Raw genomic sequence first — 19,815 nt, forward strand, 5'->3', positions numbered from 1 at the left:
AAGAGATGACTTAGCAGTTAAGAGCCCTGGCTGCTCTTCCAGAGGACCCAGGCTCAATTTTTAGCACCCACAGGGTAGCTCACATCTGTTTATAACTCTAGTCCCAGGGGATTGGATACTTTCTTCTGGCCTCCAAGAGGACACTGAACACAAGAGATACACAGTGGGGCTAAGGGGCTGGGGAGATGGCTTGTCTGGTAAGAGTGCCCGTTGCTCTTGTAGAGGACCAGAGTTCAGTTCCCAGCACACACAAAGCTTTGAGCCATCTCTAAGGGATTCAGTGCCCTCTTCTGGCCTCCCTGGGTACCCAACACATATACACAAACTCTCTCTCTCTCTCTCTCTCTCTCTCTCTCTCTCTCTCTCTCACACACACACACACACACACACACACACGGACACACACACAAACACAAATAAAAATTATTTGTTTATTTACTGAGACAGGACTTTACTATGTAGCCTTGGCTGTACTGGAACTCACTATCAAGAGCAAGCTGGCTTTAAACTCAGAGCCTGATTCCAGGGACCTAGCTTCTCAGGGACCTAGCTGTATTTTGAAGCCAAGCCAACCAAGTTCTCATCTCAGAACAGGAACATCTAGAACATAGCATGAGGAACTCAGAGACTGTTTATGAGGGGACCTTTCTGTCAGTAAAGATGCTGGGAGCCAAGGTCAGTATGTGTATGACCATGAGTATGTTTATATGCGCACATGCAGCGTGTGTGTGTGTGTGTGTGTGTGTGTGTGTGTGTCTGTGTGTGTCTGTGTCTGTGTGTAGGGGGCTGAACTGAACCTGACAGAGTCCATTCGTGCAATGATACTAATCAATGTTTTCTACTTGCTTGTGTGTGAGTCTCAGACAATATCTTTGGAGGGGAAATGGAATCCTATTTTATAGATGAGTAAAACTGAGATTCTGACCATTTAAGTCACCTGCCCAGTCTCATAGATTAAAGACAGCTCTTCTCGTTGCCAAAATGCAGAGGGTAGACACTTTTCTGTGCTCAACGGCCCAGGGATGCTGCTGTCTCTGAAGTGTTGTGGGCCACACTTGGACCTGTGTGACGTTGTGAAATGGGTGGACCTTGAGGGTGTATTGAGAGTCTTAGACACCAGGAGAGTGTGTTTTACTATGTGTGTCCCAGGCAGAGTGTGTGTATGTGGATATCTCTGTGCATTTGCACTTGGCTGTATACATTTGTGCTCATTTGCTGATGTCAGTGTGCCCCTCCAGGCATGGCCTGTCTGCCCTGCATAGAGTGTCTCCATGTTTGTATCAATGCCTGGTTGGGGAGCTGCGGCTCATATTTTAGTTTCCTATTAAAACAAAACAAAGCACAGAGCAGGGGATGGTGGCAAATGCCTGTCATTCCAGAATCTGGAGGAACTCGGTTCGAAGTCAACCTTGGGGTCCTGGAGATCTGCTTCAAAAAGAACAGAAAAGAAACATGGTGTGTGTAGGATTTAGTGATCAGCGAGAAAAACCCATAAGGCAAAACCAGTGGCAGGGCGCGGGCTGCCTGAGCCCCCGGTCTGCCGCAGGCTCCCACCCCGCCAGGTGAGCCTCCCCCGCTCCGGTCACGCTGCGCTACGCTGAGCCGCGGTAATTTCCGAGTCGGCGACCGCTTTGTGTGCACCGGTCGCCGTCCTGGGGGCGGAGATGGAGGGCGGGCTCTCTCTCCCCCCTCTTGCTTTTTATTGGGTCATTAACAACGGCCCGGACTGCCGCTGCGTACCCCCCTCTTTCATGTCTGCCGCGCCTCCCGCCATTATCTCCCTCCGCCGCGCGCCGTAATTCGATGCCAATCAGGTTTGCGGCTCGGAGGCCGCGGGATCAAAGCCGGGCCGTGGCGGGCGCTGGCGGGAGTGCAGCGGGGGGCGGGCAATGCTTCCCAGCTCCGGGCACCAGCCGTGCATCCCGCTCCAGCCCCGGGAGGGGCTCAGGCAGCCGAGAGGGGTGGGTGGCTGGACGGCGTGGTCTTGCAGGCGTGCAGATGGCCGGAGGGACTGACCGGGAGGGCGTTGCCTTGCAAGGTTTTGATAACGTGAAGATGGTCTAGAAACGGCATTATAGGCCAAGGCGCCAGCTTGGTCAAAAGGCTGGGAGGCAGAATCTGGCGGCCTGTGGTTCAGAAACCGGGAAGGACTGGCTGGTTAGGTGTCTGGGCTGTGTTGTACTGGCAGGAAGCCATGGAGGGTTCTGGAAAGGGGTGGGGCTTAGAATCTCAGTTGTTTTTCAGGATAGTTCATCTGGGGAGGCCCCTTGACTCAGTTTCCTCTGGAAGAGAGTGAAGCCGTGAGATCCTGGAACTTCGGAGGTTAACCAGGTTCATGAACATGATAAAAAGAAATAAAAGGACAACGACAAAAAACGCCCTACAGCGGGAATGATGGTCCATGCCTATGAACACAACACACCTATGGCTAAGGATCAGCTGGGAGAGGCCACCCAGGACTACATGACACTGGTCTTAAACAGAATGCAGTCGGCATGCAGCTCGATGATATACCATCGATGGTATCAGCTGCGTGGGAATAATTTACCAAGGTTTGACCCACAGTTCCACATCAGACGAGTAAACAGAGGCAAAGAGACAAAGTTGACCCGCCCAGGGATTCAGACTCTGGATGGGACTCGAACCAGACCACTTCCCTCTCACACGCCTCTAGGTTTAAGGACAGATGTGGGGAGGTGTGACGGTTTTGGAACCAGTTGTGTGGGGGAATCCTGTTCCTTCATAGATTAGGCTTGGTGGGGAGCAAGCCTGGAATCATCTTCCCAGGCTCTCTGCCACCCCCCCACTGTTTCTAGACTGTCTTTGGACCCTGTTGCCGGCCCAGTGTACTACTCATCTGTAAAATGGGGAGAGACGGTTTCAACTGTCCCCAGATGCAGCACAGGGTGTCTTAAATGTTAAATGCAATCTTTACAGAGTCTAGATGGAAGTGTTTGCCACTGTCAGCCAGACTCCGAGGGCAGTGTTATCAGAGGCAGTCCTCAGGAAGGATGGAGATAGCCCCTTTCCCCTCCAGGAAAACATCGAGTCTCAATTATTTGGATGAGGGATGTTCCCCACTCCCATATTTGAAAATAGATTTTCTCTCTCAAATGATGCTGGGTCTTCAAAACTCTAAATATCTCAGACCCAAGAATTTCTGAGCAGTTCCAGTATACATAACATATGCTTCCTGTTCTTACCTGAAGAGCCTCTAGGCTTTGAGGACAGGGCTTACATAGTTCCCAGAGCACCCACTGACCACTGGCTACGTGGGTTTTCAAGAGAGTGTAGGAGGCGTACCCAGAGCGCTGGATGTAGTAGGGGAGGCCTGGACAGAGAGCATGGTTGCTGTATGGGGTGATCTAGCACCTTCTCTTCTGTGAGATTAAATTAGCTGGACGGAGAATCGTGAATGGAAGTTGGTTGGCTGAGGATAGGAAATGCATTTCGGGATGTCCGCTGGAGGTCTAAAGAAGTGTGCAGCTTGTGTTTCTGAGGAGGATAAGCATGGGGGCAGGGAGGCTATACCCCCTATACCACAAATGGACAGTGCCTCAAAGGACATTGGAGGTAATCCTGAATGTGCTGGGAAGCCAGAACAGGAGGTCACCCTGCTTCAGCCTCATTTGCAGGGGAGCAGGACTTCTGTGTCTAGCTATCTCCCTCTTACTCAGGGAAGCAAGGGTGAGCAGAGGCTGGAGTGAGGGGAAGATTGGAGCCACAGTCTTTATGCAGAAGGGAGAGGGCAATGGTCAAGCTAAGTTAGGCTGCTGAACAGAGGTGAGTAGGAGCCCCAGGCTACATGGTTCTGGGCGTTGTCAGCATCTCTTGTTGGGAGGCATTCTTGCTTTTGGGGCGCAGGTGAGTTGTTCTCCCTCCAAAGATCCCTTCTGACCGCTGGGGGGCTCTGCAGTGACCAGCCTCAGGCTTGCCAGGTTTTGCCTGCCCACGCAGGGGCCTCCTCGGTCCAGCCTGCGCCTGCTCGGCTCGAATTTCATGCTCCAGGTGGCACAGTCTACAGAGAGGAGGGAGGACAGGCAAAATTTTCTGCCCTGCTCAGGACTAGCTCTGTGACGCCAATCTCTATGAAGGAGGCCTGATGCCCCCAATTCTCCATCCCTCCTAGGGAGTCTCTGCTTGCTGAAGCTGGGTTCCTGTGTGTTGGAAGCGGGGGGGGGCGTGGGGGGGCTGACTGCATTGCACACCGCAGATCGCAGCTGCCTCTGGACGCTGAAAAATCCAATTTTCTTCCTAATTGCCACCGCCCGCGCGCTCTCCCCTCACAGCCTACTTGTGCTTGCCGGAGCTTCCCCCCACCTTTCCCCCACTCCTGCCTCCCGCTGCCTACCCCACGGCGGACGCCGCCCCCCTTCGCGGTCACCCGTGTCGGGACGCACCATATATCATGTCTGCAGCCGGGAGGGGTTGGGGAGCGGGCCGGCCCCCGCCCTGGGCTCCCTGACGAAATCGTCCTTTTCCAAGGCGGATGACAGGTTGTGGGAACAACAGCTTGAATTACGGAAAGAAGTTTCCCCACTGAGTTAATCTGCAGTGGCTGGAGGTGACCTTCTGGAGACGACGATTAATCACAGGCCGTGGCGGGCGCCGCGCCACGCCGGGCCCTTTGGGGGAATACTAATTCCACTACAAGATAAATCATAATTTGACAATAATCATCTGCCCTAATCACTCCAATTCTTCCGTTTAATTATTTGTATACACCGTGTTTCTTCATCGAGGACCCTGTGTGCCCATGGCTGGGGAGAGAATGGTGGCAGCGTGGGCACAGACCCCACTTGGGCCCTTAAGCTTGTCTCTTCTGTTGGTGTCCCCAAGGATTCCCTATTCAGATCTGATAGGGAGATGGTGGAGGTCAGAGTTTCCATAAGCAAGTCTCGGTAAACTGAGGCTCAGAAAGAGGCTTAGTCCGAGTCCACACAGCAAAACTCTGAGGAGCCAGGCTAAAGATCAAGGTTTCTGCTATGCAGCCCTGCCCTGGGACCCAGAGCCCGTATCTCCCATGCTCTGTCCTTAGTATCCTTCCGTGCTGGCTTTCTCTCAACCAGCCAGTGTGCACAGGCCTATTGACTGCTTCCATACCCACTTAAACCTGGTTTTGGCTATTCAGTCAGTATGAGAACCAGGAACCATGGCTGTCTAAGCAGGCATTGCCTGTACCTGCCTTCTGGGTGTTGTGAGACCTCAGCCAACTGGTGAGACCTCTCCCAGTTCATAGCCTTTACCTGTAATGAGATGGATTTGCTTTTTCACAGGGGAGGGAGGGGGAGGTGGCCATATCACCTGGGCCTACTTTGGCCCTGCTTAGTCACAGTGGCCAGCCTACCTGCGCTGGCTGCCCCCCCAGCTCCCCCCCACGTGTCCGCTGGTGCTACTGTCAGCCTATGGTCAGCCTGGTGGATGAATCCTGAACTGCTGTGTGCCCTGGCCCTAGGAAAGGCTGGCTCAGCAGCCACAGGATCAGACTCCCAGGTGCAGACATCGGAATAACTGGGGAATTTTATCACGGGCTCGCTCATAGTGACAGGCAGCACAAGGGTGGATGGATTCAATGTGGCCCCCTTGGTAGGGCTCATAATTGTCCTCTGTGGCACTGTGTAGATGTGGCTTCCTCAAATAGGAGCCCAGAGCTTGTGATGCTGGTGCCACAGCCATGGAGGACAGGGTGGGAATGTGCAAATTAAGATCTGGGTCGTGGCTGCTTGTTCCCCACAGCAGAGGCCTGGGCTCAGCTCTTAAAAGACAGAACCGGAAAACCATCTGTGTGTGCTGGTGCACACCTGAAATGCCAGCTAAGGAAGGAGGCTCTCCAAAAGTATGAGGCCGGCATGGGCTGCATAGTGAAACAAACAAACTTTCTCAAACAAACAAACAAACAAACAAACAATAGGATGGCCCAGTGGTTAAGAGCTATTCTTCCAGAGAGCCCAGTTTTAATTCCCAGTACCCAGAGGGTGACTCACAATTTGTAACTCTAGGTTTATCCTCCCAAAGTCTCGGAGGGTGGATTGCCCTCTTTTGGTCCCGTTGGGTACTGCATGGATGTGGTGCATCAGCGGGGAAACACTCAAACATATAAATTAAAAATAAAATTAAAATCTCAAAAAAAAAAAAAAAAAAAAAAAAAAGAATCGAGTCGAGCATGCAATTCACCCCAGAACTCTGGAGGCAGAGGCAGGCAGACCTCTGAGTTTGAGGCCAGCCTGGTCTACAGAGCTATACGAGAAAGTCTGTCTCAAACAAACAACAAGCAAAGGGTAGGGCGTAGCTCTGTTGGGACAGTGCTTGTCTAGCATGCACAGAGCCCAGGATTTGATCTGTAGCATGCCATAAACCCGGTTTGGTGACAAAACCCCCAAAGTCTTGAGTTCTCACACCTCGTAAGAGTTAGATGTGATGTCCTCCCCATTTACAGATGGGGAAATTGAGTCATTAGTTACAACGCTGAGACCTGTAAGTAAGTCTCTGTTCTTTCCTAGCCATCATCACTTCAGCAACATTGTCACATTTGGGCTCAGAGACTCTGGGCGTGGTTAAGCAGGTCTGTTTTCTCAGGCTTTTCATCTTCCTGGTGACGGGTCAGGGACAGCAGTGCAATTATAAAAAGGAAATGGCCTCCATCTTTTCAGCTATTTCCCCCACCCCCTGCCCACTACCAATGGACACAGAGCCACCCTCTCTGTCCTTGACTAAAGATCTGTGCCTCCATCTCTGGTCCTCAGTGACTCTTGCCTGGAGCAGGGCCATGGTGTGGCAGTGTCTGGGAACTCAGTGGCCTCTCTCTGATGCTGTTTCCTGACAATCCGAGGGCAGATGAAGTGGCAGGTGGCCAGGGTACAGTGTGAGTTGGGTTTTGGTCAGGCACCCTGGTTGAACCTCAGCCCTCACTCCACCCAGACTGCATTCAGGCCAGTTTCCCCGAATGCCAGGCAGGGTTCTGGGAGGCTGCTCTGCAAGCCGCCTAGAGCAAGGCCGTTTGACCTTTTCCAGGCTCGGCTTCCATCTCTGCAAACAAGGGTAAAAACAATAATAATGGCTGGTATAAACACTCAGTGGTTATTTGTTAGTAGTATCAGCCTGCATGTGGAGGTTACAGAGAGGCAATAGACACCCTTCTCTGGCCCCAGGGTTTCTGGGGGTGCTCATGAAGGGAGGGGTATATGTCTGGCAGATAGCCTCCTTCTATTCCAAAAGGTCTTGGCCCCTCCCAGCCAGCCCCACTATGTCCTGTCAGGGGAATTGCTAGGTGGGAGGCTGGGTAAGAGGTGACAGACCCAGGAAGGGAGGCAAAGATGGCCGAGTGGGGAGAGTAGGCCTGGGGGAGTTGCAGCTGAGTCGCAGGAGAGGGAGACAGGCTGCAGAGCTATAAATACCTCGCAGGTAACAGGACCCGTAAATGAAGGGAGGGAATTAGTCACATTCCGAGGCGCCTGGGAGAGAGGACGAGAACGGGGAGCAATGACCTGAATCCGCGGAAGGGAAAAAATGAGGCTAACCTTGGGAGGAGGGATGCTGGGGGTCCTGGGTGTTGTGTCTGTTTCAGAGGGGTGCCCTAGGTAGGATCTGCTGGTCAGAAGCAGACAGGCCTCATCATGGCCGGAAAGGGCTGAAAGGAACTCTGTTCTGATCTTTTGAGAGGATGAGACACACTGTCCCTGTCCCTAGATCCGTTCTCTTTGGAAGTCTTTATAACGGTCTAACCTAGTTATTTCTACATGTCCTTCTAGAGGATGTTTCTGGGTGTTGCCCTCACCTTCTTTGAGACCTGGCACTCCCTGGGATCCCTCCACCTTGTTTTTGAAGCTCTGGGGTGATTTCCCAAGCTCCCAAGTCAGACAGAAGAGTGTTTGCTTGGTAGAGTAAGAAGGCTGCCGTATATTCCCTTCCTTTCTCATTGAAATTGGCTGGGGAGGATAGGCCAAGGCTTGCTCTCTAGTCTCCTAGTCCCCTTCCTGCTTTGCCCCTTCCAGGTGGTTGCCAGAGCAACAGCCAGCGCATGCCCTCCCGTGCTCACACACTCCCAGCTCTGCTAGCAATGGAGTCTAGTTTCCTTGGCCTGGGTAACAGGGGCCCGCCCCAGCCCACTCCAGGCCCCGCAGCATGGAGATCTAATCCGAGAAGCCTCGCAAATGCTAGGTCAACGCCCTGCCACTGACCTACACTCCCAGCCCTTCAGGCTTGGTTTCCTAACTACATCTGTCCTTGCTCTCCCTAACCTGCAGCCTGTTGTTAGCGGAAATCCTTCACTGCTTTCTTTGCAAGAGCTGTGCTTTCAGTACAGACAGACTGCTTGTCTCTTGTTCGGCCCGGTAGGTTTCCATTTTCTCTAAGGCCCAGGGCTGAGTCGGGTCCTTTTCAGTTATGCTCTGGAGAGACAGCAGTGATAGTGCCCGGAAGTGGTTAAGGTTCAAATTAGAAGGCCTGCTCTGTTTCTGCTGTGTGGCCTCTGGAGAACAAACATGTTCTCTTGGGTCTTAGTTTCTTCATCTGTTAAAAAAAAAAAATAAGGGCGGGGGTGTCGGTGTTTCTCAGAGGTCACGGAACCCCCCACCCCTCCAAAAAATTCCTGCTCGACCCTTTCCCGAGATTGGTTTAGCACACAGTCGACTGTGGCTGCTGTTGGGGTCACAGTATTGATCGCTGTGTTTCTGTGTCTGCCTCCCCTGCGGGCTGAGAGATGGAGGCGGGGGCGGCGCGGCGTCCCGGTGTGACTCGTCGCTGCAGCCGCAGTGGCCAGCTCGCGCCTGGCACTGAGACGGTCGGCAAATGTTTGCTGAATTAATGAGTGGGGGCTGTAGGGAGGGCTTGGGCTGCAGTTCCGCCTGGGCTGTTGCAGCTGGGGCGCGCATGTACATGTGTGTGCCCCTGGGAGCGGGAGTGAGGGGTGTCTGGGGGGAGCCGGATTCGCGTCCCGGGGGTCTGGCGGCGCCGTGGGCAGCCTGGCGCGCCCGCTCCCTGGGGTCCCCGCCGAGCGCCTGCCTGGCTGCGGGACCCCGTTGCCAGGAGCAGTCAGGATGCGGCAGCGTCTCCATGGCAACGCGGCATCTCGAGCCTCGCGCCGCCCTCCCCCGGCGCCCCGCAGTGGGCAGGAGGCCGAGCCTGGCAGCCCCTCCCGGCCCAGCAGCCAGCAAGCTGGGCCAGGAGGCCAAAGCCTCGTGGGAGGGGTTGAGGAGGGGGCTCCTTATTTTTCTGGGAATGAAAAGGCTGACCTGCCTTTACGTCCCTCTGTTTGGGGAAAGCAGAAAAAGGAGGCTCTGTTCATACACAGCTCCCTAGCCCCTTTGCTATCCTACCCCCACCGCAACATGCTAGGAAATCATGGACAGGTTCTGGTTAGGGTTAGATGGGATCTAAATTCTAACTGAAAATGGTACAATGGCTGGAGGCGCCGTGGGGAGGGGCACTGAGCATAGTGGGAAGTGCCATCCTGAACCAGTATTCGAGTACAAGCTTAGTGACTGCGCTAGCCATCCCGTGTCAAGCACGTTCCCTGCTGCTCATAGATACGGCCCATGTCCCTAGCAGATGTTACGACCCTCTCTGCCTCTTAGCTATATCCCTAAACCCATTTAGTACCTCTGAGTTTGGACCCCAGCTCTTATGCAGTATCTCTACAAGGTGTTACTCAGTATGCCCCTGGGTAACCCTCCGTGTCCCCTTCCTTCTTTGGCTTAGTGCTTTTTAACGGTCTGCAGGGATCATGTCCTCTGAGAGGTTGCTATCCCCCAACGTTCTCTTATTAAGCTGTCCAATAATCTGAACATTCCATGTAGTTCCCAGACCCTTCCTGTGCTCACTTCAAGTACTTACGGATGACCGCTACAACCTCTTCAGTACATTCCCATTCTGGCCCACACCAGTTAAATTCTCTTGATTCTCTGTCCTTACTTCCACCCTTTTAAGACTTAGCCACCGACAGGCCGTAGAGCTCGCAAAGGCCAGGAGGGGGCGCGCACGAACAGTCGCCCAGAGGTCACAGCGTAGGGTGCGGCCAGAGTGGAAGGCCAAGGGGCGAAGTGCTGTCGTATGAGGCTGAATCCACGCCTAGGGTGGGGCTGCGTCCCAGGGGGTGTTTTTCGAAGTTGCTTCACCTTCTACGCTGCATCCTTTGCGGGCCCTCGGAAGACGACGTCGTGGTTTGAGCTCCGAGAGGGAACGCGCGCCCTCTGGTGGCCGCGACGCAGAACCGCTCCCCAGGTTGCAGGGGAAGGTGCACTGTCGGGGTACCTACCTCTTCATGTGCTTGAGCCTGTTTTCCAATCCCCAGCAGTCTTTGAAGGGTCAAGTGCATCCACCCCTCTTCTCACAAAATGAGATTTCCTCCCCAAATGGAAGAAATGGACTCCTATCTGAGCATGAGGACAGAGCTACAGCAGGAGGGACCAGGTTAGGTTTCTGCAGACTGTTGTGTTTGGGTGACTCACTAAGATTGAACTGTGATCTTGTACCCATCTCTGGTCTGGCATCATGGATAATGATTGAGTCCCTTGAAATGTCTCCCCCATTTGCTTTGCACGACAGGGTGATAGACAGCCAAGCAGTGTTCTCGGATCAGCAATAAAGATGGGGAGGCAGTGATGAAAGACTGGTCTGTTCCCTCTTTCCCTCTCTGTCTGTCTGTCTCTGTCTCTGTCTCTCTCTCTCTGTGTTCAGGTGCCTGCAGAGGTCAGAAGAAAGCATCTAAACCCCTGCAACTATAATCCCAGGAGGTTTTGACACCTGATGTATATTGTTCTGGGACTAACTGAACTCCGGTCCTCTCGAAGAGCACCAAGTACTTCACTTCTTTCTTTCTTTTTTCTTCCTTCCTTCCTTCCTTCCTTCCTTCCTTCCTTCCTTCCTTTCTGTTTGTTCATTTGTTTTTGAGACTCTCGCTGTGTAGCCCTGGCTGGCCAGAAATTTATTTTGTAGACCAGGCTGGCCTTAAACTCACAGAGGTTCAGTCCACCAGCTTCTGGCTTCTGAGTAGCTCAGTTGGTAGAATGGTTGCCTGGCATGCATGGGACTTGGGTTCTACCCTTGGCACCACAGAAATATGGCAGGGTGTTCAGAACCTCAAGGCCATCCACGTGATGAGTTCAGGACCATTCTGGCCTATACAAGACCTTATCTCAACAATAAAATTAATAAAAATAAAATGAATTAAATAAGGACAAAACCTCCCCGTTTCCCAGGTTCATTGCAAAGGTTAAATCTGAGGAGGAAGAGGAGGGGGGGCAGCAGAAATAGGAGGAGGAGGAAGAGGGAGAGGAAGGGAGGAGGAGGGCAGGGGGAGGTCAGGAAGAGGAGCTTGGTGGTTGTTAATCTTGTGATAGTACCATGGAAAGTGGTTTGAGCAGTTAAGACCTAAGGTGGTATTGCTCCCTCAAAACCCTTCCTACTTTGGGGATTTCTCCTCACTTTTATTTAATAAGCCCATGGTCTCTCTGCACTTGTGAAAAGGATTTCATCATACTGGGGGTGATTCAGAGGGTCTGTTCTGAAGAAGCACTTAGCAAGGGTTTGCTGCCTTCAGGGTGAGCTTTGGGGGCCCTCCAGCCCTACTAGGGTTGGAGGCAGAATGCTGTCCACTGCTCTGTTTCCTTGGTACCTTTGGCCTGGATTAGATCCCCCTCCCAATCCCCCATGTAGGTCAGGGGCTGGTTGACAGAGAAAGCGTGTGTTCTAGTGTGGACCTGGGGCTCTTGCCTAAAAGCTGGGACAGTTCCTGCAAGAGCAGGAAGGAAGTAGGGAGGTGGAGGGACAGGGGAGGAAGGAAGGATGGGGCAGGCTCCAGCTGGGAGCGAGTTCTCGACTAGCCAAGAAAAGAGGCCATCTGGACTGGACTGGCTCAAAGGGCAATGGGATGGTCCCTTTGCCTGGGGTTTGCCTGTGTGTGTGTGTGTGTGTGTGTGTGTGTGTGTGTTAGCAGGGAGGGAACAAGAAAAGAGAGAAAAGAGAATGTGAGTTTTTTTCCTTCTTTTGGGGATCTATGACAGTGCCCCAGGAAGGGGAAGTGACACTTGGGCCGGGGAACAGGGTGTGACCTGCTCCTCTTTGTCCCTGTTTCCCAGTCTGCCTGATCTGCCGCGGAGGCCCCTCACAAAGACCAGACTGTGCACTGCCTATGGCCCCTACTTATGCTCAGCAGCCCTTACTGATAGCATACTGTGTGTTGCCTTAGGCTTGTGACCCAGAGGAAGCCAGTCCCCGTACACACAGTGTCGGTTGTGAGGGAGGAGGATGAATCACTAGGCTGTGAATCTGGAGATGCCTGACCCAGTCTAGAAGGTGAAGGAATGCTTCCTGGGAGAGGTAATATTTACACCAAGATGCTAAAGGACAAGTAAACATTTGTCAGGACAAAGGGTGGAGTAGGACGGAGGTTCTAGGGAAGGGTGGTTTCAAAATACAAGGCCAGGGACTGCGGGCTGATAGGATCAGCCCCACCGTGTGTAGCAATGAGAGGTGGAGCGTGAGGAGGCTGGGCCTGGAGCTGTGTATTTCCTCCAGAGAGCCAGGAGAAACAGAGGATTGCAGGCAGGTGGCATCAGGCTTAATGGACGATATTCAGGGCCTCTCTGATGTGGTCTCACTGCCCGCAGTCCCTCAGGGCCTCTCCAGGGGATGACCAGACTGGAGCACTTAGAGACTCCAGGTAGCAATTCCACCATCTTATCCCTGACTCTGGAAAAGCTACTAAGCTACACGACTTGGCCTTAGCTACACCAATCCTCTGGCAGCAGAGGACTGAAGTAGCTTCTCGTGTGACTCTTTGTTCAGCATGTCCCCAGCCCTTTGGTGATATGCTGTCACTCTGGGAGCCCCACCTCCTCCCTGGACTGGATGGGCTCACAGCCAGCCTGTACATTTTGGATTTAAAACTCTGGTGGTAAGGAGGTGTACCTGGGGCCTGTGGAAATCAGATCACAGAAGAACTGGAGCTATGGATGACTGTGAGCCATCATGTGGGTCCTGAGAATTGAACCTGGGTCTTCTGGAAAAATAGCAAGTGCTCTTAAACTCTAAGCTTCCAACCTCTGTGGGTACCAGGTGCACATATATAAGTGTAGGCAGAACACTCACACAGAATAAAACAAAACAAAGTAAATATAAAAATGTATGTATGTGTTATGCATATGTGTGTGTGTTTGTGTGCATGGGCATGTGAGTATGTGAGTGTATGTGAGTGCAAGTACAAGCATGTGTGCATGTGTGTGTGTGTTTATGGTCACCATGTGTAGGGCATTTCTCTTCACTCTTATGAGGGTCTTGGGGACTGAACTCAGGTCATTAGGCTTGCAGTGTGGGTAGTAAGGGCCTTCATCTACAGAGCCATCTTGCCAGACTCAGAGGATGATTTTTAACTCTGGATCGCCCAGTCTGAACCTTTCCAGGGTTGGCATTATAGGCAGCATTTGCCAGTGTTTATGTTTTGTTGAGGGTAGAGCCCAGGACCTCGTGTGTGTTAGACAAACATGGTAGCTCACTTTGGAACTACATTTGCGGGCACCTGCTTTGTTTTCCTTTCTTTTTTCCAATGAGCTGAGCCCTGTATCTTCATCTAGTGTTAGGTCCTTCTGTGTAATTGGCTTAGGGGAAGGACCCGTCCCCATCTTTACTTTAGGATAGGGAGCTACGACGTGGGTGCTTCTCCTCCCTCTTTCAGATGCCTAACTTGTGATCAGTGGCTTCTCAGTCCCCAGGTCCCAGGATAGGGGCAGACCTGCCTTTTTTCTGAACCGATTTCCCCTCAGTTTCTCCAGGGGTTGCTCTCCTGCTGGACCACCACTCAGAGCTGTGGCAGGGCAGGGCAGTTAGGGGAGGTCAGCCTAACCAGACTTGAAGGTGCTGCTGCTACTGATATTGGGGGCATCTTCATGGACCACCAGGCTGCTACCCAAGGGATTTCTATTTGTCCCTCTTTGAGACCAGTCACCACAGAGCAAGGCTCTCTTTCCTCCCTGAACCCACCTGCAGGCAGGTGGGTTAGAAATGTGTCTTTCCATCTTGGCTTGTCTCAGGACAGTGAGAAGAGGGATGAGAGCCATCTGTAGCCACCAGCCTACAGCAGTTAGGTCCTGAACTTTAGGGAGTGGGGAACAGGGAATCTAGGCCTGAGAGAAAAGCCACTTCAGATGGGGTCTATGGAGGCAGCAAGGAGGTGGCTAAGGTTACCCTCCTGCACTCTCAGACAGATTCAAATCACACCTAGGGGCGGGGCCTCAGGAGCCCTCTCCCACCCCTGTTGGAATGCCGACATGCAGGCTCCGTCCTGTGCAGGTGTTGTGCAAGACATTCTCATCTGCTTGTTTGCTCAGGGTCCTATTTCCGCTTCGCCAGACTAGGAGCTTCTGTCTGGGCCCTCCTCTCCTTGTTCTTCTGTTTTCAGTGACTGGTCCCACACGGTGGGAGCCTCAAAGCTAGGACTGAATAAATAAATGAACTTGTTCTCCTTGTTGCTCGTTGTCTTGAAGCTCATGTAGGCCTCAAACCCATGGTCTTCTTGCCTAAGTACCTTAAGTGATGGGTTTATAGGCACGGGTCACCATTCCTAGCTTCCAGAATAACTTTATTTATTTATTTATTTATTTTTAAGATTTATTTATATGAGTGCACTGTAGCTGTCTTCAGACACACCAGAAGAGGGCTCCAGATCCCATGACAGATGGTTGTGAGCCACCACATGGTTGCTGAGAATTGAACTCAGGACCTCTGGAAGAACCTTCTGTGCTCTTAGCCACTGAGCCATCTCTCCAGCTCCAGACTAACTTTATGATACACATTTTGTATTTGTTGTTGTGGCTGAGTCCCACCTGGTTTTCAGAACAAGTTTCAGGAAAGACAGGGCTACACAGAGAAGCCCCACTCCATAATGGGTTTTTGTATTTGTTTCTCTTTATTCACCTAATTTTTTCCAATAACCATTAGGTCTAATTAGTGCTGCCCGTCTGTGCATGGGTGTGGGGTCATCTACTGCTACATGGGCAGCTGCTCAGGGTTCTCACCTCTGAAGAAGAATAATTTTCCTTCTCCTAGCAGCTATCAAAATGCCCTTAGCTCTTCAGTTAGAACTGGGCTCTGAGAACTTCTCCTCCATCCTCTCTGGGGTATGACCTTGTTGTGCAGGGCTTGTGCATGTAACTAAAGCTGCTGTGAGCTCATGAGTGGAACAGTCAGTCTTGTTTGGTCCAGAAGACAGTGTTTCTCTGCACTGCTCCCCATCCTCTGGCCCTCACATCCTCTATTTTGCCTCCTTTCTTTGTTCCCCAAGTCTTAGTGTAATGAATTGTCCCACTTACCTGGTTGTGGTGTACACACCTTTAACCCTAGCCCTTGGGAGGCAGAGGCAGGTAGATTTTTATGAATTTGAGACTAGCCTGTTTCAGGACAGCCAAGGCTAAATAGTGAGACCATATCTTTATAAAGGTCCCATTTATGGCTGAGCAATCACAGTTTGACTAGTTGAGTCTCTGAATTTTCTGCTGACATGGCAGAAGAGGCTTTGCAAAGCTGAGAACAGCCAGATCTGTAGCTAGAAGAATATTTAGAAAGCAGTTTGATAGACAGGGGTTGAGAGATGGTGGAGGTTTGACAGAGGTTAAGAGCACTGGCTGCTCTTTCAGGGGAACCTAGTTCAATTCCTGGTACTTATATGGCAACTCCCAACTATTTGTAACTGCAATTCCAGGAGATCAGATGCCCTTCTCTGGACTCCTTGGGTACCATGACACAAGTGCAGACACACACACACACACAGTACACACAGACAAATCACACACACACAGAAACACACACACACACACACACACACACACACACACACACACACGCCTTTTTAGAAAACAAAAGGCTTTGACATGCTCTATCTATCCATCCATCTATCTATCTTTGGCTTTTTGCGACATAGTTTTTCCTGTAGCCCTGGCTGTCCTGGAATTCACTCTGTAGACCAGGCTGTCCTGAAACTCACAGATCTGCCTGCTTATGCTTCCAGAGTGCTGGGATTAAAGGCGTAAAGATATGTGCCACCACTACCTGGCCTAAAAGACGGTGATTTAGCAAAATGACAATTATGTGTTCTACCTTAGAGTCTGTGACCTCCTCAGCTGCTGGCTGCTCACCAAGTTCACAGCACCAGGCATGAACTCCCTTCTATGGAGCAAGTCTCAAATCCAGTCTGAAAGCAGTTGATGGCGTGTAATAGTCACGTCACTACTACATCAGTGTGCACACCTTGTGTGGCAGTCTGTACTATAGCAGGTAGGGTGCAGATCATTGGTGTCCCCCATCCTGAGCAGCCTCACCTCACCTTTTGGTACGTGAAAGCTGGTCAGTAGGGAGGCAGCTTCCTAGCTCTGTTTTAGTTTTAGTGTAGATTAAAGAATTTTAATTTAGTGTGTGTGTGTGTGTGTGTGTGTGTGTGTGCGTGTGTGCGCGCACGTGTGCGTGCATGTGGTATTAAAGACTAAGCCCAGAGCTTTGCACATGCTAAACAAGTGCTCTACCACAGAGGTATATACTCATTAATTTCTTTTGGACAGGGTCTCATGTAGCCCAGGTTGGATACAGACACACCGTACCCACACCTTATTGCTTCCAGCTTTAAGTGAGTTATAGGGATCTGAGTTCAGAACCTCACACTGGCACACAAGCTTCACCCACTGAGCCATCCATCCCTCCAGCCCTCAGACTTGGAACTTATCTGTGGGGAGACAGTGTTTCCTCATCTCTCTTCTGGCCTCATTGTGCATTCTCAGAGCTGTACCCACTCCTGCCAGCCTTTCCTCAGGGAGCCCTGTGAGGGAAGCTGGGACTTGAGACACTTTGCAGAAGCTTCCTTAATTCTGCAGTGAGCTCAGGTGTATCCATCACCATGGTAACCACACTGGGTGATAACATCCAGGTTTCTTTCTTGGCCATGTAGCTGTATCTGGGCTTCCTGCTTGAGCCCTGCCATCTTTGCTGAATCTCTTTGAGCATCAGGCCTGAGTCCCAGAGACTGTGAGTCAGGTTCCCCTGAAGTGTGAACTACCTCCCTTCCCCAGGTACGAGACTGACACTTTGACTAGCCTTGGAGCAAAAGTTTCAGTGGAAATCAGTGTCCAGAGGGTTGGATCTGGAGAGGATGGGTGTTGTATAGGACAAGGCAGTGAGGCCCTGTCCATTTTTATCTAGAGAGGGTTAGATGACTCTAGAAAAGGGAGATAGAGGGTCCCAGGTCCTAACCTGTTCCAGGTAGCACTTCCTGGTCAAGTCCTCTCCCACCAAGATTATGAATAACAGTAGAGTGTCCTTGCTACTTTCTGTCTGATCAGGGGGGCTCACATTTCACCTTGAGCTGCTATGGTTTTAGTGTGTGTGTGTGTGTGTGTGTGTGTGTGTGTAAGGGGTGCTAGTACCATATACACCTTTGGCAGTTAGAGGACAACTTCATGGAATATGTTCTCTCTTACCTTTAAATGGGTCCAAGGATTGAGCCCAGGCCAGCGAGCTGTGTGGTTAGCGCTTTTACCTTCCCAGACATTTGCTGCCCCCTCCAACCCCATTTTTTAAATTTATTGAGCAGATGACTTGGCCCATGGGCATACCTGTAAAAGGTTTTCTTTTCCTTTTCTCTTCCTTCTTTCCTTCCTCCCTTTCTTGTTTTCTTTTTCTTTTTTGTTTTAGTTTCCTCAAGACAGGATTTCTTCATGTATCTTTGGCTGCCCAGGACCTAGCTCAGAGATTTTAACTCACAGAGAGCCTCCTGCCTTTGCTTCCCAAGTGCTGAGATCAAAGGTATGCACCACCACTGCCTGGCCCAGCCCCATCTTTCAAAAGGTTTTTGTTCGATTTTTAAAAATGTTTGCTTGTTTTTTTTCTTCTCTGAGCCTCTTTCTGGGAACTCAGACACGTTTGGTCCATTCTTCGAAACGACCTAGAAATTTTTCTTTAAGCCTCCTGGGGGCTCAGTGCTGCTTGCATACTGTCCTGTACGGAGCTCTCAGTCTCTTGAAAATCAGTTTGTTCTGTTAGGGGCAGCTTTGAGGGAGACTGTAGTGGTTTCAGTTGTCAGCCTGGATGGATTTAGGATCACCTAGGAGACCAGCCTGCAGGCAAGTCTGTGAAGGATTATCTAGTGTAGGTTAATTGAGGTGACTGAGGTGCTGCGTGGAACTCTGTTCTTTGTGTTGGTCCTGGACTGGGTGGAAAGGAGAAATCCAGCCGCGCAGCCATTTGCATGTCTCAGCTGCAGTGTGACTGGCTTTCCTAGGCTCCCCCTGCCATGCCCTTATTGCTATGACAGACTGGACCATTCGTTAGAATGAACTCCTTTCTCTTAAGACGATTTGGGCAGGTATTTCTCAAAGCAATGGGAAGGGTAGCCAGTGCAGACCAAACTAGCTTTCTTGTGTTGTCCAATAACATGTATGGTTCCCTCATCCTGTGGAGCACAAAACAAGTGACCTCACTCTGTCCCATAGAGGTCCTTGATGGCTCTAGTGCTCTTTGTCCCCTGTCCTTGCTCCAGCTTTCTTTCCAGCTCTGACTGTTTCCAGGCTCTCTCGACTCTGAGCGGCTGTCCCCTGGGTGTGCTGTGGCTATGATAGGCCCCTTTTGCAAGTGACTATTTTTTCCAACACATAAGAAAATATGAGTTGGTTAGAGTAAAATTATAAATGCATGAAAGGAAAAAAAATGTCCCCAATCCCACCACCCAAAGAGCTTCTTGGGGCCTCTTTCCCCAAACTGATGCCATTGTGTTAATGTGAGAGGCCAGACCAAGATTAGCTGCAGTTGGTGAGGGTGACCTTTCATGGGAGACACAGCGGACACAGTAGTTGGAAGAGTTTGCTTCTGAAAGAGTTTGGTTCACACAGGCCTCCTTAGGAACACAGGCGTGGGGCCAGGAGAATGGTGTCCTAATACAGGAGAATCTCCTTCCCCAGTGACAATGCCAGTGACAAGTGGGGCATCTTTCAGAGCAATGCCTACCCCACTGTGTCCCCAAACTCTCTACTCTAAGGCCTTTTTCCTTCTCTTGGAACTTGGAGCAAGATACCCAAGTCCCCAGTGCAGGACCCTTTGCAGTATGGAGGGAGGGAAAGCCTCAGCTCTGGTCCCCCCCAAGACCCCACAAGATCTGCTTCTTTTCCCATCACACCCCTTACCTCAAACGTCAGTCATGGAGTCTCTAGTGGAGAAAGAGTGATCCCAGGCACCGAGCTTTTCTTCTCCACTCCCCTGTCCAGTTTTTTTCACTTTAGCTCCCCTTTTATCTTTATTTATTTATTTATTTTAAAAAAGAATCTTACTTGTTACTATGTAGCCCAGGCTTTGAATTCAATTCTCCTGTCTCAGCTTCCCAGTGTTGGCAAGCACTGCTATGCTCAGCTTTTCCCATTGTTATTATACGTGAGACAAGGTAATCCAGGCTGGCCTCTACATCACTAGCCCAGGACAGCCCTATACTTTCTAATGATCTTCCAGCTTTCGCTCTCTCTCTTTTTTATTTTTTATTTTTTTTTGTTTTGTTTTTGTTTTGTTTGAGACAGGGTTTCTCCATGTAGCCCTGGAGGTTCTGAAACTTGATCTGTAGACTAGGCTGGCCTTGAACTCACAGAGATTTGCCTTCCGCTGCCCCCCCCCCCCCCCCCCCAGTGCTAGGATCAAAGCTGTGCACAACCAAGCCTGGCCAAATTCCACCTCTGCAGTGCTGAGGTTACAGGCACGTCCTACCATGCCTGCTTTTATTGTTTGCTTTTTTTTTTAACGTGTGTGTGCATGCATATGTGTTCACATTTGTGTGTGTGCGTGCACATGTTTTTGTGT

Source organism: Micromys minutus (genome assembly GCF_963924665.1).
Source record: "Micromys minutus genome assembly, chromosome: 8".
Lineage (NCBI taxonomy): Eukaryota > Metazoa > Chordata > Mammalia > Rodentia > Muridae > Micromys > Micromys minutus.